The following is a 27,977-nucleotide window of genomic DNA, read 5'->3' as shown; positions in this document are numbered from 1 at the left end:
TAGTAATTATAAATTTGTAGATTTTTTCCCCCCACATAATGATGTAATTAGTGATTTTGCAACCACAATCCCCTAAGAACCCCTTTTTTTAAGGACCAGAGGGTCTCTGTTTTGGCAGTCATCCACTGTTCCAAACAGGCTGGGCAAGTAATGTTTTCTCTGTTCTTGCATTTGAGATCTTTGCCCATTTCTTTTACTATACAAAAACTAAGTAAATTTCTGCCCATGAACCTATTTTAAAGTAAATGTTATATGTCCCAGTACTTTTTACCATTCTGAGGAATGATTTCAGAAATGTTTTGGAAAAAGTCAACCTTTTACATCTCCACATGTGAACTTTGTTGCAGAGATAAAGCTGTCCATGGATCGCCTTTGGAGAGGATTTGCAAAGGCCAATGTGGTGCTGGTGACTACAGCATGAAGAGTTCCAGAATCTCCCTATGTTTCTGGCTTAAAAGGAACTTGGGATCCCAGGAGGTAAAGGAAAATTTTTGTTCTGATTATGTTACTGCATCTTCTTCATTGTCCTTCTGTAACCTGGAAATGCCTATTTATTAAATAATTACTGTGAAAAGTGGTGCATCACTTGTTCTCTATATGTACATCCAAATACTATATACATTCAATGTAATTCTGAAAGACAGTGAGTCAGGGAGGCATTGCTTTTCTGTTAGGAGAAGTAGCCTTACCATAGCCACATAGAGCAGTCAGAGCTGGGACTAAACTCAGATATCTTCTTCCAAGGTGATGCTCTTTTTGCTATGCTTCAGAGGAAGGGTAGTAGGCTCCAGTGGGAGGAGAGAAATGACACAGTTTCTAGGAAATGAGGGGCAATAAAGTAAGCATGCAGTAGAGGAGAGGGTCTTCCTCTCTTTTAGTTTTTGAGCATGAAATGCACCTCACTTAGGATCCAGAATTTTAACTTTCTGAATCCCCAGCAAACAAAGATGTAAGTCATTTATTAAGAAATTTTTTAAGTTGCTTTCCTGAAGGTTTTCAACCGTTTAGGTTCTGAATATTATAAAATTTTACCAGACTGTGATTTTGAAAAACATTATATTTTGTAAACCTAAAGCTAGGAAGTATGGATGGTTTGGGGAATCTTCTTTGTACCTTCTTTTATAAAAAAGAAAAAATTATCAAAATTATGTGTACATCATTAAGAAAACTAATAGGATAGAAGAATTTTCATTGTTCCACCTTTTCCCATCCCAGTCTGCAGAGGCAACGTGGACTTTTTGTTTTACATCTGTAAGTAAATATGCATTGAGCACAAATTCTGGAGTTTTCACCTTTAAACTTTTCATTCTTCTTGCTATGACAGATAATAGATAATATCTGAGGATATATGAGGATGCCATCTCCCACCTTTATTTCTCCCCATTTTCTTAATTTTTGAAAATTATATCACTATTCAATTTCTCATTTTTTTACCGTTATAAAGATACATTTTCATATAACCTCTACTTATTTTAGTTGTATTTCTTTGTTTTTAGTTTTAGACAGTGCCTCTAGACTCATCACTTTATATGATGAATATATTAACCCCCTACCCTTCCTTCCACCTGTTCCTTCCTTTTTCTACCTCCCAGCCTCTGAAGGCTGCATTTTTCACAAGACTGTTAACATTTTCATACCATTCTATAGCTGTTGTTAAGTTGTCTGTGTTTTGTGCATAACTCTAGATGTTAGAAATTAATAAATACCATTCAAGTTTTGTCTGTTTTAAATAATAGTAGCTAATTGATTGCTTACAATGTGCCAGGCACCGTTCTAATTGCTTTGTATACAATAGCTCAGATTTCTTTACACATATAAATTAGTCCCCCCAAAATATTTTATAGGTATGAAACTGAGATGTTGGCAAGTTAACTAACTAAAAGTGGTGGTCATGATTTATATTAGTATAGTCTTTCTCAGTGCATTTCTGTCTTCTTTTTTTTTTTTTTTCTTTTTTTTTTCTTTTTAAGGTAGGCTCCATGGCCAGCATGGAGGCCAACACAGGGCTTAAACTAATGACACTGAGATCAAGACCTGAGCTGGGATCAAGAGTCAGATGTTTAACTAAGTCACCACACACCCCTTTGAGTTAGCTTTTGTTATGTACCAAATCACACCAAAATTTCAGTGACTTAAAACAGCACCATTTCTTTAGCTCATGATTCTATGGGCCAACAATCTGGTCTGGCCTTAACTGAGTAGTTCTTTGGGGTTTAGCTGGTTTCCTCCAGCATCTGTAGGCACTGAGGTAACCCTGCTTCTGCAGGTTAGATGGATATTGGTTGGGGCAAAGGGGAAGAGTAGCCACGTGTATCTCATCACCCAGTGCTAGTCTGGTTTTGCTCAGATGACTGCTGGTAGGGTTCTGAAAGAGAGAGCAGAAGCAGGCCAGGTGTCATGAGGCCTAGGCTTGGAAATGGCACACTGTCACTTCTGCTGCTTTCTATTGGCAAAAGAAGTCACATAATTGGCCCACATTCGAGAGTAAAGGAAATAGACTTCACTTGTTGTTGGGAATTGCTAGAAAGTTATGTTATAGTAGTGTGCTTATAGAGAAAGGTGGAGAATTGTGGCCATTTTATATTCTGCCATGGTTCCCTTGACCATTACATGTATTGCTCTCTATTATATAAGTGTTATTCATTGGAGAGCCAATATGTGCTACGATTACATTTCAGTCTCTACAGTTTCGATGTTATCACTTAACATGAAGAATAAAATTGAAGAGACCTCTTTCATAGACTCCATCAGTTGCTCAATTATTATATTTTATTTTACTTTGTTTTATATTAGGCCATTTCTTTTCCATACATTCCTCCCCACTCAGGATTTATGATTGCCATCTTCCCCCTTAAGAAATAAATGCTTACTTTATTATACCTATGATGATTTATAGCTATTTGTTTACTTTTTGTAATGCTTATAATCCATACCTTTTTTTTTTTTTTGTCTTGAAGATATTCCTGGATCCAAATGATTCTGGTTATAATTTGCACAGATTGCTTTGTAGGTTGTTACCCTGGGATTTCTTTTCATGTATTTTTTTGGTTTGTTATTTGTTCTTTGTGTCTTACATCATCTTTCTTGGTTTTCACTCATATTTTGCTGGGAGATAGCTTTAAGCAACTTCTACAGAATATAAGTAAACTTTCTGAGGCCTTATGTCAAAAAATGATTTGTTTTCTTTTTACATTTATCTGAAAATTTGTCAGGGTGTAGTTTTTTAGGATTGAAAAACTTTCTTTTGGTATTTTGAAAATCTTGTCCAACTGTCTTCTCGCTGCTACTTCTAATGAGAACTCTGACAGTAGCCTGACTCTTGTTCCTCTGTAGGTGCTGTGTTTTGTTTGTCCTCTCTGTTTCTCAGATGTTAGATTTCTCTCTCCTTTTTGTTTTGAAATTTCATAAAGTTGTGTTTAAGCATGGATCCTCTGTTAATGTCTGTTAGATCCTTTTGAATTTTTATGTCTTCAGCTTTGGGCAATTTTCATTTATTACTATTTTGCTAATAATCTTTCCTTTGTTTTCTCTGTTCTTGCTAGAATTCCTATTCATCACATGTTTGACTTTTTAGATTGATTCTCTCTATATGTTTATTTCTATCTTTTGTTCCACGTTCTGGAAGAATTCCTCAGCTTTTAATTTTTTTTCAATCATGCTTTTAATTTTTTAGACCATTTTCTCATTTTCTGATTTTTGCTTTTTTCATTGCATTCTGTTTTTCTTTTTAGCTCACATGTCTTCTTGAACATTTGTGAATATTATCTATGAGAGATTAATTCTTTTTTAAATCAGTTTCCTTCAGATTCAGTTTTCTATTTGTTCACTTTGGCCTTTATTTTTCATGTAGTTAGTTTTTTTCAAATGACCTCTAATGTATGGGTATCTGTTCATATATTAGAATGAGAAAGTAGGTAGGCCCTCTGAGTTCCGTGTGTACAGGTAGACCTAGTCAACCAGGAGTCTTAACTCTAAAATGAGTGGCTGGGAAGCTATTCCTGACTGAGGGTGTACGAGAAGAGAGTGAGGGGTTGATCATTCATATAGAGAGACCTTTTATTAACCCTAGTTTTTCAGGCCACTTCCAAACCCCATCTACTCATTGGCTGATTTGTATTTCACAGTAACTCCAAGATTCTACTCCCTCAATGACTGAAATTCTCTTCACAAATATTCTAGTCTGTAACTTTCTCCTTTCTATTTCAGTTATTGACATTCTTTTATTTCTTTTCTATCTTAGGTATTTGTTGAAAATTTACTCCCTCAAACTTTAGAGAATATAATTCTCTGTTATAGATTTACACCTCTTTTATTCCTTCAAAATAGTTTTAAGAGGTTCTGGAGAAGAAGGAAGGGGAAATGTGTACTCTCAGTTGGACACTTTTACCCAGAAGATTTCTCCATACCTTACTTTTCAAAAAGAAAAATCCTAACTTTAGGTATTCTACTTCAGAGGAATATTAAATCTTATTTAATTGATGAAGGGACCCTCTTTCATGTGGTAACATCTACGTTTGCTATATTTTTAGGTCTTTTTATCTAAAAGTTCTTAAAAAACAAAGCTGTTTATGCTTTAGTATCTACTTGGTTATAAATGAAAAACTCACATTGGTGTACTAATATACTATCCAAATATCATTATATTATTGAATATTATAGGACTGTTAAATTCTCCTCTCCTAGCTGTCCTGGGATTATCTGATATATGGGACAAGAACTGTTAACATACATGTATATAAATATGCTTAATTAACATAGACAGATTTCTTGTCAGTGGTTGGTATATTAATCTGGCAAATCCTCCTTCTCTTATCCTGCCAAATTTTTGATCCCTTGAAAGTCTGCCAATGTAGTTCTTAATGGCTCTGAATATGGGGAATCCTTCATTTAGACTTTCTTGAAGCAGTGGCCTGCCTTCTTGTTGCTCTTATTGTAATTCTTTTGGATTGTTCTATTTCTTGCTTTCCCTGTTTAAAATCCTAGAAAGTCACTTCCTTCTTCACTGGGTTTATTCTCAAACCAAGCTCATATTTTATGAAGTTCTCTTTGAATTCTTCAGGGGATATGGCTTGCATGTCCTCACATTCTTTTCCTCTCTCTTGTGTAAATACATATAGCTCTGTGTCTTCATCATCAGCCAAAGGGTCCCTTAACGTCCTCTTGAGAGTTTTCATATACACTTTCCCTGTGGTGGGGGAAGGGGGTGTTTTCTTTGCTGTTTATAGTAGCCTTTAGAAACACAGATTAGATAAACAAGAAGAGACCTTAGAAACTATTTGGACTTTCAATTTCTGCAATATTAGACCATTTGGGAGGGAATCCAGATGCAAGATTAATATTTCTTAGAGGTCTCATTCTATTAAATATGTATATATTCATTTAAGAATATACATTGAATTTTTTTTTGAATCCATGTATACTTTGTGTATTATGGTGGTCAAAGAGCATATATGGATTCTATTTAGGTGTTAATAAAATAATCACACAAATAGTGTAAGATTGAAAGAACTATTAGGAGAGACAGTGCCATGTAAAGTGTCATGGTCTTGGAGGTTGGAGAAAGATCTATTAGGAAGTCATAGTTGACTATGGGAGGAATGACACAATTATATTTGCAATTATAAAGTTTATTCAGATTGACTGCAATGGGTGGGGGGCCAGAAAGGATTTGAGTGGAATAGTGAGAGAAATAGTCCAGTTGAGGTATGATGCTAGTTTGGACTGAGATGGCAGGCAACACTGGAAATGGAAAAAAGGGGAAAAATGTAAGAGTTATTTAGAAGGTAAAATTGGCAAGACCTTATGATTGGTTACATGGTATCAAAGTGGAAGAGAAAGAAAGGTATCAATGGTAATTTCAAGGCTTGAGTAGATAGATGGATGATGGTGCCATTCATTATGAGGGCCAGGTTTGGCAGGGAAAGAGATCATGTGTTGGATTCTGGACAAGTTAAATATAAAGGTTGGTTTCAAAATCTGAGTGGAAAGACCATGTAGACATTTAGTTACAAACAGACAGCTAAAGTTGTGGTTCTGGAATATTTCTGTTAGTCTACATCCTTCTAAGCCTTTGGTGTTGTCAGTGTTCTGGGCCAAAGCTTTTCTAATAGGTGTGTAGTGCTACCTCATTGTTATTTTAATTTGTATTTCTCTAATGACAATGTGGTGTTGGGCATCTTTTCATATGTTTATTTTCCATCAGCTATCTTCTTTGGTGAGGTTACAGTCTTTGGTCCATTTTTCAATCAGGTTGTTTTCTTATTGTTGAGTTTTTAGAGTTCTTTGTATGCTTTGGATAATAGTCTTTTATCAGATGTGTCTTCTGCAAATATTTCTCCCAATCTGTGGCTTGTCTTCTCATTCATTCTCTTGACATTGTCTTTTACCTCAGGGTTCATTTTTGATGTAAAATTTTATGTTCTGTGCTGTCTGGCTCTGTGTGCTGAGAAATACTTCTGGAATTTGGAAATTCATGTTGAAAGGTGAAGTAGCTTTTGTGAATTCTGAAGTACTCTCTGGAGTGACATTCTAAAATTGATGTCTTAGTCTACCCTTGAAGGCTCATATTATATGTGTCAGCATTCACCCGCTCAAAGGGAGTTTTATGCTCTTGACATTGGGCAGGTTTGAGGTTTTGGCCATGAAGTCAGAGCTAAATATTGTTTGGATTCTGGGTCTCTCATTGGAGGTAATTTAAAACTTACTTCCACAAAAATTGAAAGCTACTGCAGTAGTGTAAGAGGTAATATAACTGGTGGAATGTGCATGTGATGAGGAGTAAAAACATCTGGTTTCTAGTGTGAGGGCCAATATGTGGTAGCTGATTACTTTGGTTAGATTAAGTCTTACAAAACTTATCTCCTTATCTGTACACTTGCAATAATATTAAATTAATAATAATACTAATTAGTAATATGCATTGAAGTTTCTTCCATGTCTTTTCATGGCTTGATAGCTTGTTTTTTTTTTAGTGCTGAATAATATTAATTAACTAATAATATTGCAATGATTAATTTTATGTGTCAACTTGGGTAGGCCATGGTACCCTGTTTTTGGTTAAACACCCATGTTAATGTTGACCATGAAGGCATTTTTTAAGATGTGACTACCATTGAAATCAATAAACTTTGAGTAAAGTAGATTACCCTCCATAATGTGGGTGGGCCTTATCCCAACAGTTAAAAGTAAGGGAAAAGATTGAGGTCCCCCAAAGAAGAAGGAACTCTGCCTCCAGATTGCATTTAGGCTTGGGACTACAGCATCAACTTTTTCCTAGTTCTCCAGCCCTGAAGATTTTGGACTTGCCAGCCTCCATAATTGTGTGAGCCAATTTTTAAAAATCTCTGTCTCTCTCTTACACACACACACACACACACACACACACACACACACAAACATACACATACACTCACACACACAGTACTGGTTCTATTTCTCTGGAGAACTTTGACTAATACACCTAATACAACTGTCTAGTCATTATCACAGTATGATAAAATCAATGAATGAATGTAACTGTGCTATATAAACTTCAGAATACTACTCTGAAATATAAATGACATAAAACCCAAATATAGATAGAGACTTTCTTGTGTACAGGAGTGATCATTTCCTTGTACTATATTGATATTTGTTTGCCATATCCCACTTCTAAAAATTGTTACAAGGTTAAAGGGCAGACCTGGAAGCCAAAAATTAGCTTGGGAGGATCAGTGAAAACTTGGAATGACGGTCAATGAAGAGTTGGAATGTGCTGGATCTCAGCAGTTTAAAGAAGAGAGGTAGTTGGTTATGAGCACAAGGAAGTAGATGAAATAAAGATTTCTGGATTCAGTCATTAAGAAGTATAAGATGGAATTTCTTTCATAGAGTAGGTACTGTAGACCGGTGGTAGTGGATCTCTAGTGTATGGGCAAATCTAAGGTCATACAATGTTTTCTTGAAGGTTGTCTTTATAAAATGTATACTTTAGAAAGTATACTCTAGTGAGCTGTAAGACTCACACCCTGTAGAGTTATCTCAGAAACATTTACTTTCAAAGAGATATTATGCATCATCAAATGGCCAGGAAAGTTAATCCTTCAGGGTAGAAGGTCTATTTGTGAGTTTAAAAGTGAAGAAGACATTTTACTATCTTATTTCTTTGGTCAAATCTGTCTACAGATTGTATGGGAAAGTTCTTAATAAAGAAATTAAATACAGAGAGATAAGAACTTTCCTTAATATACTATGCACATTTGATGCTATCAAGATTGGCAAATTTCCCAGATCAAAAGCTGCTATTAGCTCACTCTTTCTTTAGCCAACATATTTTCGTTCAAATTATCTACTGTGCACTGACATGCATGAGAAACATCAATTCCTAATAAAAGGTGGCCCAATATTAATTAATGTGCTATATATCTAAGGATCACTCAAGAATACAATTTAATAGAACTCCTTAAGGTAGTGTACTTAATAAATATCCTTTTATTTTTTGCAGGAACCTCACGACCGTATTTGTTTTTAATTGCTGGAATAAATGACTTCTGTTCGGATGGTTTTAGATAGATCCAACTAGAGTTGATTCCTTGATGCAAATGCTGATGTGCAAACAGCAAGAGGCTGAATGGCTGCATAATCAATAATGCATCTAAAGGCTTTCAACTGAGTTCAGTCAGAGTAGCTATTAGACCTTGTCTCTCAATATCTCATCTCTGTAGCTAATTTTTCTAATGTTCCAGGGAAACTGGCTTCAGTAACTCACCTTACTTTGAGCAATAAGAAGAAAGAAATTAATCCTAGAGGGATGGGCAATATCTTTCTACAATGGTTCTGTACATATATGAACCTGATGATGCACAACCAGTACATATTTAGAGTCTTTTATTTATTCAACAATATTTATTAAGTGCTTTCTAGATGTTAGGCATTGTTGGAAATAGAAGACAGGTAGGTTCTCTGATGTTTGTGTACTGTATGGTGGGAGAAGACATAAGATAAATAGGTAAACCAATAAACATACAAGACATTTTATAGCTATTACATATCAATTCTAAAAGATAATGAGATGAGTATTGTAACGTGGGGAATGGGACTGGCAGGACTAATTTTATAGAGTAGTCTGGGGAGGTCTTTTTAAGGAAATGACTTTAAGCTGAAGATTTGGAAAAAAGAGAACTCCAAGGCAGAGGGAACCATAATCCAGAGACCCCAAAGTAGGATTAACAGTTAACCTTGAACACATGGGTATGGACTATGGGGAACCACTTATATGTCGATTTCTTTCAATAAATGCAGCATACTATTATAAATGTATTTTCTCTTCCTTATGATTTTCTTTTTTTTTTAAGTTTATTTTTTATTTATTTTGAGAGAGATAGGATAGAAAGCAAGCAGGGGAGGGGTAGAGAGAGAGAATCCCAAGCAGGCTGCGTGCTGTCAGCACAGAACCCAATGCAGGGCTTGAACTCACTAACCAGGAGATCATCACCTGAACTGAAATGAAGAGTCAGATGCTTAATTGACTGAACCACCCAGGTGCCCGTTCCTTATGACTTTCTTAATAACCTTTTCTTTTCTCTATCTTACTTTATTGTAAGAATACATCTTATAATACACATAGCATACAAAATACATGTTAATTGACTCTTCATGTTAACATAAGCCTCCCCATTAACAGTAGGCTATTAGTAGTTAAGTTTTGGTTGAGTCAAAACTTGTATGTGGATTTTCAACTGCACAAGGGGTCAGTGCCCCTGACCTCTACATTGGTCAGAGCTCAACTGTAACATACTGAAAAAACAGAAAAGAAGCCTGCATGCCACAGTGCAGAGATTAGGGGAAGATTGTGCAGGGTCTTGAAGACTGTGATTGGGAGTTTGGATTTTATTCCAGCTACACTTGGAAGCCACTGGGGTGGCTTTTTTGAGTTGGGGATTGGTATGATCTGCTTTTCCTTCCTTCTGCCACTTTCTCTTTGTACTTTTCCAGCCACTTAGCATTCAGCTTTTCCATGGATTTGGTAAGTCAGTATTGTAAATAATATGTTCTCTGGATAGTTCCTGTCTGTTCAAGTAGTTTCATTCTGTGAAGTGGTAGTTATAGTATTGTTAATTCTTTTTATAATCACATAATTTCTCCAACATTTTTGGTTAAAAATCACATAAAGTATGATACTGTAATATTTCATGAAGTGAAAGAATTAGTTCCTGTTATATTAGAGTTTGCACACTGATAGCCTATGAGTCATATTCAGTGCATAGACTTGTTTTATTTGGTCTGTTTGGAATTTTACAAATTGGGAGACTTAGCATAAACGTCTGGAGTAATGTGATGATCTTATTTGTATATACCCAATGGCCCATGTTTGGAAAATAGTATTAGAGAAAGAATTTACAAGAAGGGACTTAAGTCAAAACTAAAAGACAAACAGCCTAGGGGTGCAGATTGTACAAAGCCAAAGGAGATGAACAGTGTATATGACTTGTAGTGTTTGGGAAACTGTCATATTACATAGTGCTTAAAGAGGTCTAATAACCCATATTATAGGGGTGCAAACCCCAGTTCTAAAGCTTTTCAAGTGTATGACCTTGGATAAATTATTTTATCTTCCTCTGCTTCCATTTTATTCTGTGTACAATGGGGATAGTAAAGTAGTACATTCTTCATAGGTTTGCTGTAAGGATTAAGTTATTAGTACCTATGAAGCATTTAGAATAATCCTGGTTACTTAGTAACATTCCATAAGTATTAGTTCATTTTACAGATTAAAAAAAAAATGGAAACACAAACAACTAATTGATATCATAGAAGTTAGCCAGTAAGTTAGTGGAAGAGTCAAATCCTCAGATCAGGTCTTTTAAGAAACTCTGTTGACGGTATTTCAGGAGTAATTTGAATAGTTTGGCTTGGATACCAGAGCTGCCAGTTTTACCACTGATTAGCTCAACGTTTTATCTAAATCAGCAGTTCTCAATTTTTTGAATCTGAAGATGCTTTAACACTCTTAAAAATTACTGAGGATCCCGGAGAGCTTGTGTTTATGTGGCTTATAGCTATCAGTGCCATATTAGAAATTAAAGCTGATAATTTTAGGAGCATCTGGGTGGCTCAGTCAGTTGAGCATCCAACTCATGATTTCGGTTCAGGTCATGATCTCAGGACTGTGGGATCGAGCCCCACTTCAGGCTCTGCACTGAGTGTGGAGCCTGCTTAAGATTTTCTCTCTTTCTAGGCACCTGGGTGGCTCAGTCGGTTAAGCATCCGACTCTTGAATTTGGCTCAGGTCATGATCTCATGGTTTGTGAGTTTGAGCCCATCATCAGGCTCTTTGCTGACAGTGTAGAGCCTGCTTGGATTCTCTCTCTGGCCCTCCCCCATGCTCTCTGTCTTTCTCTCTCAAGATAAATAAATAAACATTAAAAAAACAAACTCCTTTAGCTTAAAAAAATGATCTACCCCCTCCCTTGCTCTCTCATGCTCTGTCAAATTAAAAAAAAAAGCTGATAATTTTAAGAAAATTTACTCATTAATTCATTAAAAACCAAACCTGTTATACACTATTCATAAATAACATCTTTTTTAATTTTTATTTTTGAGTTCATTTATTTTGAGAGAGAGAGAGAGAGAGAGCGCATGAGGGGCAGAGAGAGAGGGAAAGAGAATCCCAAGCAGGCTCTTCACCATCAGCACAGAGCCTGACATGGGGCTTGAACTCATGAATAGTGCAGTCATGACCCAAGCCAAAATTGAGTTGTATGCTTAACCATCTGAGCCACCTAGGCACCCCATAAATAACATTCTTATGCAAAATAACTGTTTCCAAAACAAGAATATTTAGAGAAAGTGGAGTTACTTTTACAAATCTCTAATGTCTGGCACAAAGACATCTGGATTTTTATATCTGCAACTGCATTTAGTCTGTTGCAGTGTTACTATGGAAAATACCAGTGTACAGGCATCTTGTTATTAATATGAAAGTAGTTTTGACTTGACAGATTTTCCTATAGTCTCTGGGACCCCAAGAGGTCCATTGATCTAGGTAAAATTAGAGATTTGAGATAGAAAAGATACATACAATCTCTGCTCAAGTTCCAAATATACTTTAGAGGTGGAAACTCAATGACCAAGAGCACAACTTTCTAGGGTACAAAGATGAAAATCAAACCTTTGTTACCTATATAAGATTAATATCTGTACTTATATATCATTGCAACAAATGCCCACAGCCACCCCCCAAAATATTCATTGCATTGTCTAATTATGAAATATTTTCTCTCCAATCCCCACCCCCACCCCAAGTTGTGTGTCTTGAAAGAGCTTAGGTGAAATAGAGATGGTGTTCAATTGGTCAAAAGTAAATTAATGAGTAAAAGCATGTTCTTTGAATTCTCAGGAAAATGAGAAATATGCCACATATTCACCTGTCTTCCTTTTTGTCCGTCCAAGCTCCTTTGGCTCTTCTGAGTGTTATATTAGTTTACTCTTTGATGAAAGTTGTGTAAATCCAGTGGTTTCTTTCTGTAGTTGGTAAGGTTATAGATGGAGCATTTGAAGGATAATTTCTACTTGGTAACAGATATAATGATCTGTGAGGAATTCAGTTCTCTTCTTATCCAATATATCTGATGACTGGCTGTTATTCAGAGGAAGAAAATTATTTATAATCAACCCAGCAAAGCACTGATATTTTAAGCTGGTACATAGAAAAGACTTTGGACGAACCATTTCTTATAATAGGGTTCATTCTGATGAGGCCTGAGTATTTGTGGACTCTTCAACAGGCTATGTATTTCATTTCTTCAGGCAAAGCTTGAAGTCCCACTTCCTCTATAAGTGCCCTCTCTAACATATTTATTCAACATTTGTTGGCTAGCTACTATGCCAAACACAGTGGTAGATACTGGTGACTTAAAGATGAATGTCCAAACTTTATGTATTTCAGGGGTTCAAGAGATAGTTATATGAATAAATTATTTAGGAGCACCTGGGTGGCTCAGACAGTTAAGTGTCTGACTCTTGATCTTGGCTCAGGTCATGATCTCACAGTTTGTGAGACTGAGCCCTGTGACAGCCTCTGTGCTGACAATGCGGAGCCTGCTTGGGATTCTCTCTCTCCTTTCTCTCTCAAAATAAATAAATAAACTTTAAAAAGTAAGTAAATCATTTACTTAAATTTACTTAAATTATTTACTAAATTATTAAATATTTACATGTTTAAATATGTGTGAAAATTCTGTAATAGAGACATGAGAACACAGTATTTTGGAAGATAAGCAAGGTGGGGGGACTGATTCCCCAAGATTTGTGAAAGGTTTCTCACAGGAACTGGGTCTGGCAGGGATTCGAGGCAAATGAGGAAAGGGCATTATTGACAAAAGTAGCAGAATGAGTAGAGGCTTGGAGTGTGAAAAAGCTTGAGGTGTTCAGGGAATGTCCATGAGACTGGAGTTAGGGTGCAAGTGAATGGAGGCTGGGGCAGGGCTGAAAAGGAAGGCTGTGGTCACACTGAGACAGATCCTAGGGGCTGAAATGAAAAAAAGGGGGGGGGGGGCGGGGATTTACACTTAACCTTTAATCCAGAAGGAAACATCAGTGGGCTATTTTTTGTTGAGATGTATATTTTAGAAAGATTCTTCTGGTAGTGAATGGGCAGGAAGTGTAATGCATTAGGGAATGGAAGCAATGGTCCAAATGAGATAAAATTGTTTCCTTCACTGAAGCAGTCACTGTGGGAACAGGAGAGAGGCAGTAGGGACAGAATTGAGAAGTATTTAGAAGCTAGAATCAAACATAGATCGGATATGGAGAGTGAGAGCGACAGTCTTAAGGGCTGCTTGTAGAAAACTGAACTGGTGAATTACAATTAGAATGATTACTATTATAGAAAACTGACACAATAATAGAAAGTAGTAGAAATTATTTTTTTTTTGGAACATGCTGAATTTGACCTATGTTTTATCTAGATGGCACTTGGAAATACGGGTTTCAAAAGAGAGACTGAGAAGTTGTGTTTTTCTTCTAGAAATTTCTGTAATATGCTCAATCTATGCTACACATGAAGTTGATGACAAACATTTTGCTATCATTTCTACATATGTCTTGTGTCTTCAGCTAGAAATAAAATTTTCAAAGGGTTCCAAATATTTTGGGTCTCTAATAGTAAGCTTTCAAAACATAGGGATTGGGGTGTGGGCAAAATAGGAAAGGGATAAAGAGGCATGGATTTCCAGTTATAAAATAAATAAGTCATGGAGAAGCAATGTACAGCATAGGTACTGTAGTCAATAATGGTGTAATAACTTTGTATGGTGACAGATGGTAACTAGACTTATTGTGGGGATCACTTCATAATATATAAAAATATTGAATCCCTGTGATGTACACCTGAAACTAATAGGATATTGTATGCCAATTATACTTCAATAAGAATAAAATAAAATAAAATACAGGACAGGAATGATGGATTCTGTCTTTTTTATTTTCCCAACGTGCCCAATACTGAGCAAGGTACAAGTTAGGAAAAAAGCACCTGAAGTCTTTAATGTCTGAAGACAGAATCAGACAGTTAAAGGCATAAAGAATATTTTAGAAAATTTAACAATTAAAGAAATTCTGAGAATTACACAACAACAAAAAAAGAAAATCCCTCCTAAGGATTCTTAGTAAGAACTAGGGAGAAAAATGAAGGATATGGACAGTGAAGGTCTTTTATTTTTGGTACTAACATTGATTTGAAGAACAATGGTTGTTAGGAAGGTATTTTTTTAGAAGAGAATTTTAAAAATATAAAATACTTGTAATATTACATAGAGGAAATCTCAACAAAAACATCATTGAAGGTTAACATGCTGATTGAACTTGATTTCAGTAAAAAATCTTGGTCTCTAAACGGACGCTAATTCAACAAAAGTGTTATTTATTATAACTAGAATGAAACAAAGATTGCCAACTTAAATACCTTAAAAATAACGTTCTGGGAGTTTTATACTTCATAAAGTGAGGATACTGGCCATTGATTGATGGAAGGGTATATTCTTACTGTACAGAGACAGATATAAGCTTGATGGAATGTACTAGGTTTTTTTTTTATGGCTATAATGATGAATTTATTGAGTAAGTTTCTATTTTGTTTTATTTTCAGGCTATATTTTGTTTTCTCTCTATCTCCTGTCCATGCATCATCACTACAGCTGTGGTTATTTTTTTAAAAAAAACACTTTCTTTACTTTGTAACAGATACTGGTTTGCTTCAGAAACTGCTAAAATATTTAAGTTCCAATCAACTTTAGGGAGCATAGACTTTAGGTGGTTCATATCTGATCCATACCATTAATTTAACGTTGTTTAGATACTATTTTTGTTCAAGCAGATATCGCTTAAGAGAACATGCCAGGTGAATGAGATGGTGTCGTATCTCTTTTAAATAAAAGTCTTGCTAAGGCTTGTGCCTGGGGAAAGGCTGGTACAATTAAAATCAGTGACTCTTTCACCTCTCTTTGCTCTGTGAAGCGTAAGAGGAGGAGGCACTGGGAAGCTTTGACACGGAGAGTGGGGACTTTAATTGAGGGCAAGTGGGGCTCAGGCCCTGTTTCCTAATTGTAGAAATTCCTTCAAACATCCAAATACACTGCAATTTACTAGAGGGCGAAGCCCGCTTAAATAAAGGACCATTTGATTTAAAGAAGTTTAAAAGGCCTTTTCTTTAGTCAGACATCTACATATCATACTTTATATTTCTGGAGAATCTAAGATTCTGAATGTGGAGCTGTGCCTTGCCATTTTTTCCTTGCTTGGATCTATTTTGGTGTGTATATGAATGTGCCTCTATCTTCCTGTGCACGGACCCACAGTTTGCTTTTCAGTATAGAGGACAGGTTTCTGAGGACCAGCACTCTTCATTTCTAGGTACTATGACATATATTACTTTTATAGTTTCCATCTTGCTATTTCAATGAATTAAGAAATATGATCACAGGGCAACTGGAGTTAATAACCAATTTTAGAAGGATATTGCCTAAATGGTTTCTCAATTATGTTCCAATTGGTTCCTTGTGTTGATAAAATGAAAGCCTCCTTAACAGTAGAGTTTGAATTGTAAAGTTGAGCTGAAGTTTGAAGATTCTTGCTATCCTTTAACATTTAATGACACTCAATTTTCTTGGCTCATATTTTTGACATAGTGCTCCATGTTTTATCTGTCATAGACACATTCCTGCTTGGGCCTCTGGGCCAAATGAACTCCACCTATTAAATTTTGTGGTGTACTACTCAATTGTTCTTTTATTTAGTAGGTCACTATTAATTTAATGAATCTGTCCTAGTCCCTTTCACACATGGTATCATAGGTGGAGAAAGGATTCAAATGTTCCTACAGTATTGATGAAGATTTTCTTGCCATGTGAATGCCATACAAGCAGCCCTGCAGCCAGCATTTCTTGGTGGCCAAATATAAAGCCTTCTAATTAGGAGTATGTGATGCTAAAATGAAAACATTATCAAACCAGCTGTACTGTGTGTACAGATTTTCTGTTTTTATTCATGTGTGTGCATCTATTACAAACATAGCACAAATAGAATATAAAAATAAGTTAACACTCACAGCCAAACCTGTTAAATTTAGTTCAACAAATTGTATGAAACCCTCCATCTGTTTGCTACATTATCCTCACAATGATAATAGGCAAGGCAGATTTGCTAGCTGAGTTTTATAGAGAGAACGGCTTGTTCAAAAAAATATATAATAAGCTCCCCTAAATGAAACCAAACCAAACAGCATTATTTTCTTCTCTGTGGCTTTGAGTGTTTATGTTGTGATATTACATTTACACAGATGTTATTCTTGATCTGTTGTGCCAAAGGATGACTTTGAAGCTCATTTATCAATAATTACTACTTTGACCAATATGAGTCTTCCAAAAAAGCAAACAAGTAGGAGGAACAGATCTTCTGATTTCTTTAGTAATGGGTCATGAATAGCTGTTTTCTACCTTTTGTATCTTTTCTCCATGGTTTGCTCTTGGTGTTGCAAATACATTTGTATTTTGAACACAGAAGGGCACAACGGTCTTTATCATGTAATAGTTGATAAGTGGAATAATATTTGCATCCTAGGGTTACTGAGGATTGTGTGGGACAAAGAAGTACCTAGTATGAGTGCTAAAATTTCAGCCGATGAAAAACTTAGCTTATCGCCCAGCACCCACGTTTCACTTAATGGTAATTGTGACTTGTTGGGGACATTTCAGAAATACCATGTCCGAATTCTCCTGATTATTGTTTTGTGAATGGCTAACTTAACTTTCAAATCTCTTCCTCAGACTCTTTAAAACCTTTTTCATTTAAAATGAAGAGTTCCTATTATGTGTGAAACATCTGGGTGCTAGATATATAGGGGCCAAAGATAAATGAATCATATGATCTGTATAGGTTCAAATGTTTACTCAGAACTCTAGGCACACTTTTACCCCATAAACACTGATTTGCTTTTCAGTTTTTGGGTATTTTCATTATGTGTCTGGAAAAAATTTTAAAACCTGTTAAGAAGGCATAACTACATCTAATGTTATTCATTATTTTTATTCCTTTTTTTTTTATTATGAATTGTTTTCTACATCAGCAGGGTTGGAGGCATTCCATAGAAATGTTTGTAAATCCTGCTCTTCAGGAATAGGTGGGTTGAGAAAACTAGATGCTAAACTCTTCTACCTAATAATGTAAAGGGCCTTCTTTTTTTTTTTTTAAATTTTTTTTTTTCAACGTTTTTTATTTATTTTTGGGACAGAGAGAGACAGAGCATGAACGGGGGAGGGGCAGAGAGAGAGGGAGACACAGAATCGGAAACAGGCTCCAGGCTCCGAGCCAACAGCCCAGAGCCTGACGCGGGGCTCGAACTCACGGACCGCGAGATCGTGACCTGGCTGAAGTCGGACGCTTAACCGACTGCGCCACCCAGGCGCCCCGTAAAGGGCCTTCTTAAATGGAGGCAGTGTTGCATTGAACAGGTATTACTGTTCACTATCTTCATTAGTAAACCAGTTTTCCCAAGTTCCCTAGGTGTTAGGGCCACATTTCCCTTTGCATTGAAATTGAAATTCCTGGTACATTGAAATGCATTGAAATAGTATAGCTCCTCACAGTCACACCCAATATAACCATAGGAAGGCTTGTCTTTAGGTTTTTATCCCCTACGAATCTGGGAATTCCCGAGGATCACATACATATTCTCCAAATCCTATTTTGGGGGATGCCTGCTGCCTCAGACTTTGTTCTGGCTCTCTCAAGTACCATTTGGGAGTCTTGTGGCAAGGTTCTCCAGGATGCTGCCATATTCCCTTCTGATTCTGTTCCGTATGTGAACACACACCCTGCATCTGATTCTCTGTAGCACAAATGTAGATTCCAACATTTTACAAACTCTGCTGAAGGACTGCAGATTACTTAGAAAATTACAACACAGAAATAATTTTAAACCAGACTGTGCATATTATAACTCCTAGAGTTATAGGCCATATTCCTCCATAGAGTGCCTGTGCCTGGTTTTGCTTCTCCTTTGCCAACCCAGTGGCCATCTTTATCTTAACAAGGTGAGTCCTTTGGCTAGGATTCTCCTGTTCAGCACTGTGACACCCAACTTTCTCTTGAGCTGCAAAGAAAAAGGAACAATAAAAAATTTTCTATTTAGGGTCTCCTGGGTGGCTCCGTTGGTTAAGTATCCAACTCTTCATTTTGGTTCAGGTCATGATCTTACGGTTCATGAGATTGAGCCCCATTGCGGGCTGCATGCTGACAGAGCATAGCCTGCTTGGGATCCTGTCTCTTCTCTCTCTCTGTTCCTCTCCTGTTCACGCTCTTTCTCTCTCTAAAAATAAATAAATAAAAGCGTTTAAAAATTAATTTTTTTTTTCTATTTACCTCTAGGCTCCAGTTCATGCCCCAGTAAATTCATAACCTCATTCTCACTGCAACACTACCTCCATTTAAGAAGGCCTTTTATATTATTAGGTAGAAGAGTTTAGCATCTAGTTTTCTCAACCCACCTATTCCTGAAGGGCAGGATTTACAAACTCAGATATCTTTGAAACCTGTTAAATGTAAATGGATGATATGGGCTAGATAGAAGAAAAAGTATGCTATCCTCAGTTTTTCTTGAAATAAATGGGTAGACCTCTTGGTGTATGTTTTATTATTCAGCCTTTAATAGTGTCATCTTAAGTGTGATGACAATTGTCATCTGACACAAATAGTGAATGGGGAAAGATGGGACTGTGGCAAATGGAGAGCACATACTTCAGCTGTGCTCATTATACTATAAGAGATCATGGTGCTGGTGTTCCCAACCCTCCCAGCATTTTTGAAACACACCAGAAATCCATATTTCCAAGTGTTAATGTATTTAAATGTTGCTTTTTGGTTTGTTAAATTCTAAAATTTTAAAAACACTATGAGGATCAGTACTGTATATTTTAACTAGACATGTCTGCACGCTGGATCTGACCTTAGGCTGCTATTTTGCAACTTCTGTTGTTGAAAAGAATTTGGGCTTCACCTTTGCAAAACCAAAAGGCAAAAAAGTCGTGGATGTTTTTTGTTTTTGTTTTTGTTTTGGCCAGCTTATCTACCCATAAACAGTGCTTTCATTTTCCTTCAGAGGGATGGAGCAAAGAGCTGTGACATTATAATAGCATTTTATTCCTGCTGTATAGACAAGATGAAGATTTGGGGAAGAATGGTAGTTGACCTGAGGATTGTTTAATGTGTGTGTAGGAATCAGTGAGAAATAGCTGAACAGACACGGGGAGTTGAAATCAGATTTAGGCTTAAACTCAGCTTTGACTTTGAAGTGTGTAACTTGGTGTAAAGGACTCTGTGAGTCACTTTTCTCTCTATAAAATGGGAATAATAAAACTTACCTTTCATGAAAATTCATAGAAATGGCTGATCCATAGTAAGGTTTAAATATGTCATTATTTTTCTTTCCACTCTTCCTTAATTTCTACATTTGTCTTAGTTCTGATCTCAGAACTCTTAAGTTTGTTTTGTTTCTGTGTAGGTTTTGCAAATGTGTAGAGGTGGGATGGCTATCTCAATAAGTTCTAATGAGTTATTAGTTTCATCAGATGGCAGACTGTCTGGTCTCTTGCCCAGGATGAGTTATGGCGCACCCCCGCCCGCCCGCCAGTACATTTTGTTGTGTTCCGAGTACTGAGTTAGTTAATCCATCTTGCTGTGCTCACTTGACATGTAATGACTGGTCCTGCTGACATAACCTTAGCAACCTTATTGTGCATCCAGAGCAACCAAGTAGCTCCTCCACCAATTATACCTTTGATTGTTTTACTAGTTGCACACATTTTTCTGTTATATTGCCATTCATATCATTCTTAGTGGAATTTGGGGCAGAAAAACTGCCATCTTTTTCTTTCTTTGCTTGTCATTATTGGTATGTACAAGCTAGTATGAAGCAGTCTGGGGAAAACACAGGTTGGGTATCAGGAAAACTGTGTTCCAGTAGCAGAAGGTCTGCTATTAGCTGTATGCTATTAATCAAGTCACCTGATTCTTGGGTGGTTGGTTATCTCATTTGTAAATCAAAGTTAATAGTGTTTGCCTTGCTTATCTCTCTGGGTTGTCATGAGATAATAGCTATGAGGAATTTCACTGTATAAATGTAATGTGATTAAAAAATAAAGGTCATGATTTTAAACTTTTAAGGAAGAGAGCAGAGGTTCTCAAACTTTGCTGTGCATTATAATCACCCGGGGGAACTTAAAAAACTCATCCTCAAACACAACCATTCAATTAAAACAGGTCCTAGGGGTGGTACCGGTCATTGTTAGCTTTTCTTCCTAGGTGATCCAATTTGTAGCCAAGTTTGAGAACCAGTACTTCAGCATCTTGCTCTTAGAATGTGGTCCCTGGACCAACAGTTATTAGCAGCATCCGGAAGCTTGTTAGGACTGCAGAATGTCAGGCCCACTCTAAACTTACTGATTTAAAATCTGTATTTTAGAAGGATGTTCAGGTGATTCATTTGCATGTTAAAATTTGAGAAACATTGCTTTAGAGGTTAATTCATGTGTTTTGTTTTGCAGTTGAGGAAATCCAGAGATGTTAAGATTTTTACAGACCTATCACCTTTGAGAACAGTGTTCATGAGATGGAGACACTGACTGAAAACTACACTTTGAATATTTTGGGTGAGAGTGGAACAGTTAGCAATTTGATTGTGCTTGGTATCAAGTTTCTTATGAAAATCTCCCACCCCCAAAGCACAGATTCTAATAAAACAAAATTATAAAATAAGACTTTCCTGCTCTTCATTAGCTGATGGATTAGTTTCAAAACACCATGGTGTCGGATAAGAATACTAATATACAGCATGTTTAATAATTTTTTTTTCTTACAGTTACCAACTTGAAGTTTGGGGGAAGGGGGAAGCCCTGGGAATTTGGGGATGCAGGTAGTTGTGTAAGTGACTGGCTGAAGATTCAGAAGACAGAGCTTATGCTGGGCTCTGTGCCGTAACTGATCTAGCCAGAGTATGGAGGAAGCTGGAGAGAAAATGCAGGCTGGGCTGTTGTTGATCTGTCCAGTCAAAAACCACCGTGGGTGTAGAAGATGTGTGCCATGCACATTGAAATGTGCTGTTTTAAATTTCCTGGGGCAGTACTTGTTAGAGGCAATCAGTATGTTGGACTCATCAGGCTTCTTAGTAATATGTACCTAGGTCTCTCCTCCTCTTACACCCGCTGTGCCACTGATTATACTGTAAGTAATGGCAGCTTTGCCTTGGGAAGTTATGGATATGCTACAGATGGGGGCAACCCATCTGTGAAGGTGTGTAAATTTCAAATTGCTAGTTGCAGCTCCTTGCAAGAAGGCCATGGGGAGCAGGAGGGAGAGAACCGCAGTGGGAGTGACACCCAAAGCCACAATAATTTCTGATGATTAACTTCCAGTTTTTCACATCAGCTATTATGTATGTTTTCAGGATCATAGACAAAATGATTGCTTTGCTGGATAGAAAATCTGGCACTCTAAAACTATCTAATTTTCCTCACATGATATCATGATATGTCTGGTAGCACTCTTTGTAGCTAAAGCTTCACTCTCTTCCTCCTCCTTCCTGTTTTTTCCTGTATTTGATATCCCTTCCTTTTATTCATTAATTACTAAGGATTTCAGCCTGAAACGAAGATAGTGAGTAGTATGGTAGCATCAGTGGGCTTCAGAGCTTCCTGTTTCTGTGGTAAGAAACATGTGCCTGTGCGGGTGAGTGTGTGTTTGTATCTGTTTGGGAGAGGATTCCTGTAGACCGAGAATGATGTTATTGGGGCTAGAATACATTTAGAAAACTTGAATGGAATGAGTAACTCAGCCAAGAGGGAATAGGGACTGTGGTGGACCAGACAGCATCTAGCCTGTCTTAGGGATCAAGCCACCAGCCAGCTCCACCAATTGTGGCTAGAAAGAGTGGAAGCCCAGTGCTGTGAGAGCTTTTCATTTTTTAAAGAGAAGCTGAAAATTATAATTTTATGTGATTTCTGATATCTAAGTGTTCATAATTAGTTTAGTTTTCTTTTTAACACTATGGATGCCAACTGCTATCAGGCCAAAAGCCATGTCTGGGGGCTAGACTGGGCCTGGAGCGCAGCTGTTAGCAAACTTGAGTTAGTCTATTGTCATTGTTTCACAGAAGAAAAGGGATCTGTGCAAGCTCATGGCATTGATGAGGTGCAGAGTTGAGAAAAGAACACGGGTCAGGCGGCTTTCCGTTCCACTCACCTTCTGCGACACCTACAGCAGGGTTATGTGGGAGGCACTGAGCCAGGTCACAGTTGGGCTACAGATATGGCTCCAGCCTGCAATGACTCACAGTCTAGCAGGGGTGACAGACAAGCAAACAAATAACTATAATTCCTTGGGAGTATGTGCAACAAAGAAGTAACTACAAAAAATAGCAGCAACACCGAGGACAAGTATCTTTTGTCCCGGGAAAGAATGGCATGGGGTAGAGAGTCAGGAATGGGTCTGCAGAAACGGCGATGCCTGAGTTGGGTATTGACACTTAAACATCTTAATGATAATCATATTTTATTTGCTTGTTTCTTTGACATTGGTTCAACAGCTGGTTTATTACTGTGATTCTGATGAATTTTGGGGGACGAAGATTGATAATGAATTATTCATATTGCCTTTTTGATTTAAAGTTCACGTATACCATCCTACCTACTTGAAGCTCAAAAATTTGGGGGGAATTGTTAAGGAATAGGGTATGTATTAACTCTTATTTTGTAGATGAGGAAATTGCATCCCAGAGAAGCAAAGTGTGTGGCCCAGCATTACCTCTTAGTATATGCAGAGACAGAACTGAGCAGAATGCAAGTCTTTCTTGTTTGTAGTTGCTGCTGTATACACTCTGGGTTCTGACTTATTGTGGGCCACTTGGTCTGGGCACTTACCATCCATCCTATGCTGCAAACCCAATTCTGAGTTCTTGAACTCCCAGGAGTCTTTGCATCAGCTTTCCTGGGAAATTGCCAAGTCTGAGAGCATAATTTCTATGCTAGTAGTCAAAGTTTCCAGTTTTAGAAATGCTACTATAAGGTCTAGTTCTTTCCCATTTTTGTGCCCCAAAATTGAGGAGATATTTTCGGAGTTCTTGTTAATGATAACAATGATGCCTAAGCAATTCTTATTGAAAGGAGGATTTGAAGAACTACCTTCACTGTTCATTGGGGATAAGGTGAAGACAAAGGTTTAGAAAGGCTCTGATTTGGAGTACAGAAACACTCAGACTTCCCTCATATGACCGTGTAGCTTGTGAACTGCAAAAGGGCCTGGGTAAGGAGTCAACTGGGAGATAAAATACAGGCCCTGCTCCTCTCCATAGTAGCTGGCCTGCAGGACTATGTGTGTTGGGGATGTGGTTGGGGTGTCTGAATAATGAAGGCTGAGTAGGGGGCTTGGAAGATCCTGATTCTTACAAAGGCCCAGCGGAGGCCAGCAGAGACTTTGGGCATGCTGTAGGGTATGGTTGAGCGCATACAAACAACTTCAAATTTACAACAGTTAGAAATTCATTGGGGTATGTTCCAGCTTCTCAGAAGATAATTTAATCAGTAAGAATGAGGCACTTGTATTGAGTATTTACTCTGTATTTGCAACTTTTCTGGATATTTATATATATTATATTTATATACATTTTATATATTATACATTTATATATTTATATATTATATATATTATATTTATTACATATATCATACATATATGATATGAATATATATCACGCAACTTAAACTTTCCCAGAAAGTCTGAAAGACTGAAAGCTGAAACATCATCAGCTTCATTTTCCAAAAGAAAACTGAGTCTCAGAGATGTTATATGACTTGCCAAAGGTCATGTATATGGTTACTAAATGGTAGAGCTGGAATAGAATTTGGATCTGGCTAAGTCCAAAGAACATAGCATAAGAAACCTAAGCAATGGAAATGAATTTTCTATATAATGGAGATGAATTTATTTCATATCATGGTTTCATTTGGAGTGTGTATGTGTATGCATGTGCACGAGCATGTACATGCATGTATGTTAACAGTATGATGAAGTGGCAGCAGAATGAGAAAGGCAGAGGAAAGGACCAAATGGGTAAATTCACTTCTAGCCCAATTTACTATGTTAGCTATTTGCCTTCACTTTCTCTGCATTAATGGAGGCATTAATGGAGGTAAAGAGTCTGGTGGAAAATCTCAAGAGTGGATAAATGCATTATTTGCATTTGGCGTTGGGTGTGTGTATAATGGTTTAGAGAATTACAAAACAAATAAAGAGACCATTTAGTCAATATTCAACTTGGAAGGAATAGGAAAGCTGTACATTTTATCAACTCTGCTAAATCCCATCTCTCTACTATCTTCTTCCACAAAGTAGTTGTGTCATAGGCAAGCACAGGTTATCCTTACAGAAGGAACTGGTTTTTCTCTCTCAATTTGCTTTTTTATTTTTTTCAAAACTTCCTGGAGAAATTAAGGTAATTAAATAGCTTGGGTGTAACTGAGGAAATAGCCAGCCCTCTTTTCCAATTTCTATTAGATTATAGCCTACAGTTGGGAGTAAGAAAGACTATCAGTTAATTCATCTAACATACTTTTATTGAACACCTACCAAATGCAAGGTATTGCGCTAATTTCTGGGGAATGCAAGTATAAAATGACACAGACAGACATGCAACTAACTATATTGTGTTTGCATTCTAACAGATAAATAGGCCTAGACTGCACCAGTGGGAGATTCTGAAATATCTAATAATTTGATGTTATTAAAACCAATATTAAAAAAAAATTTTTAACATCTATTTAACAGAGGCAAGATTATTATCAGTCAGGATTTTTTCTTTTCAAGTATACTATCAGCTTTGATGAGCAAGATCAATTTGTATGTTACCATCATACCATTTTATTCCAGTGAAAGCCCTTTTTTTATTGATTCTGAAGGGCTAACATCCAACTGGCCCAGCCCTTTATTTTTCTTTCTAGAGAAGAATAGCGCTGGTGGAGACAGGGGAGGGAATCAGAGGAGGGAAGACTAATTCTGACAGGAGACTGAGCCAGGTTTCAAATGAATAGTTTCTAAAAGCCAGGAAACTTTGGGTAAGGACAGGATGGGTCTGTCAGGAAAAGAGTGCAGCAGAGAAAAGGCAGGCCCAATCAAACAGAGATGCTGAGACTGCAAACCGAAAGCAAAGTTAAGTCTTCTTTTGCTGATGGCAGAGACAGTCTTGATGAACTGTTTCTTGAAGATTCAAAGGTCTCGTTTCTGTTGTGATTAAGTTCTACTCATGAAGGAAACAAGGTTCAAGTTGAGATGAAGTGGGTGAAGGCCAAGCCAGAGTGCTTGTCTGATTGGTGGTCATGGTCATTCCTTTTAAGATATTCCTGTTCTTAAACACAATTATTCTGGGCCAGCTTCCAGACTACCCTGCCACCCTTCACCTTCCTTTTCTTAAATAGCTTCTCTTGGAAGGATGTACCATTTGGCGATCTTCTGTTACTTATTTTTCATATTATTGAATTAAGAAGTGGCACATCTTGAGGTCATCCAAGGACTTAAGCTAGTTTGAGTTTGCTGTCTTTTAGGACAGCTATACTAATTCAGCTAATTTAGGAAGTTAAGCAAAGGGCAACAAAGACTGGGCCTGAGGTCTGAGAGGAAGTGAGGAGATGTGTCTGTTGGTTCTGTTTGAAGCTGAGGCTTTCTATTTGAGAGACCTCCTAGGGACACCAGAGAAGTTCTTCTAGGCTGAAAGAATGCCTGGTGCTCTAGGAATGCAGTCTTGAGGAGGAGCTCTGCCAGACCACTATTCAGGATGATAGACACTACTTACATAATTATAACTTTATTTTAGCTTCTTGGCCCTCACATTTAGAAACAAACCCATATTTCTAATGTTTCTTGCTGAAGCATTAATGGAACCATAGTTTTAGCTTTATTTCCTGGGCACAGGTACATCACAGACACATTAACTGAGGATATTTTGAGAAGAGGACATTTAGAATATTTAGACATTAGGGTTACATGAAGTGTAACAGCCCAAATATGTGAGAGTTAAGAAGTTTTATATAGTCACCCCATTTCCTATCACCTTTGATATTTTAAGGACATTTTATAGCTCAATATTTTTTCAAAGGGTATTTGGTAGACCAATAAATTATATTTTTTAAAAATAAAACATTCTGTGGCTAAATAAGTTTGGGAAATGCTTGGGTTAAAAGTTAAACAGATTATTTTTTTGTTTTGTTTTTAAAGTTTATATATTTGAGAGAGACAGACACAGCATGATGGGGGAGGGACAGAGACAGAGGGAGAGAGAGAGAATCGCAAGCAAGCTCCACGCTGCCAGCACAGAGCCAGATGCAGGGCTCAAACTCTCAAACTCATGAAACTGCGAGATCATGACCCAAGCTGAAACCAAGAGCTTAACCAGACACTTAACTGACTGAGCCACCCAAATGCCCCTAAACAGATTATTTTTTAAGTGCAGAGCTTTTCAGAGCTTTAAGTATGGTAATGAGCTTTTTGAGTTCAACAACGGTATATGGTATTCATTGTTTTCTATTTTATGGCAAACCAAGATTCACTGGACACAAAATGTAAAGTACTACTCTAGATCATAATTTCCACATGTTCTCTTGGAGAAGCCACCTTACTACTAAACTGTAGTTTTGTAATGTGCAGAGTAACAATGAGAGCATGTGGGATTATATGAAGACTAAGTGAGATCTTCTGAACTATAAAGTGCTGGGCAGATGTTAGTTATTATTAGTCTACAAAATTTATGTCTGAAAAATAGAATATTTGAAAATTATTCAATGCAATAAGATTTTAATGGTATTTCACTTGTGTTTTATTGATTACACAAAACAAAAAGGTGAGAATGAAGTTCAGAGAATAAGAATCAAAGTTTGAGCTCTAAGCCATAGTGTTCTATTTTTTCAATAAAGTTAATAAATGGGGTACTTCTAAGTGTTTCAAGACAAAGTTTATTTAACATAGAATAATAATGCCTTTGAGGGACTGGAGATAATTTACAGATACTGCATCATAGCAAGTTTTAACAAAGCAGTTTTAAGGAAACAGAAATACAAAGAAGTTCAGGTATTACCATGCAATCACTCTGCTCACGAATCCAGAAATTTCAGAAGACACATCATTATAAATTGGAGGAATGTAGCATAATTGGACATTGAAAAAGTGATAAATAAAAGAGAACCCCTTAACTCTCTGATTATTAGTATAAAATGTTGTATGTTTAAGCTATTTTATTTATTTAAACATTTTTTAATGTTTATTTATTTATTTATTTATTTATTTATTTATTTAATTTTTTTTTCAACGTTTATTTATTTTTGGGACAGAGAGAGACAGCATGAACGGGCGAGGGGCAGAGAGAGAGGGAGACACAGAATTGGAAACAGGCTCCAGGCTCTGAGCCA

At 36.8% G+C, this 27,977-nt stretch overlaps 1 long non-coding RNA gene across 1 annotated transcript; it reads left to right on the top strand.

Annotated features, from left to right (window-relative positions):
• Nucleotides 1-352: 352 nt before the first annotated feature.
• Nucleotides 353-21,287, top strand: LOC121014144 (uncharacterized). Its single transcript, XR_005783061.1, has 2 exons — nt 353-477; nt 21,075-21,287. It is a non-coding gene; the product is annotated as an uncharacterized LOC121014144 (long non-coding RNA).
• The last annotated feature ends 6,690 nt before the right edge of the window (nt 21,288-27,977 follow it).

Source organism: Herpailurus yagouaroundi, unplaced genomic scaffold, assembly GCF_014898765.1.
Source record: "Herpailurus yagouaroundi ecotype Mexico unplaced genomic scaffold, PumYag 201, whole genome shotgun sequence".
NCBI lineage: Eukaryota > Metazoa > Chordata > Mammalia > Carnivora > Felidae > Herpailurus > Herpailurus yagouaroundi.
The sequence above is the reverse complement of the archived record's forward strand: the minus strand, read 5'-3'. Positions and strand labels throughout refer to the sequence as shown.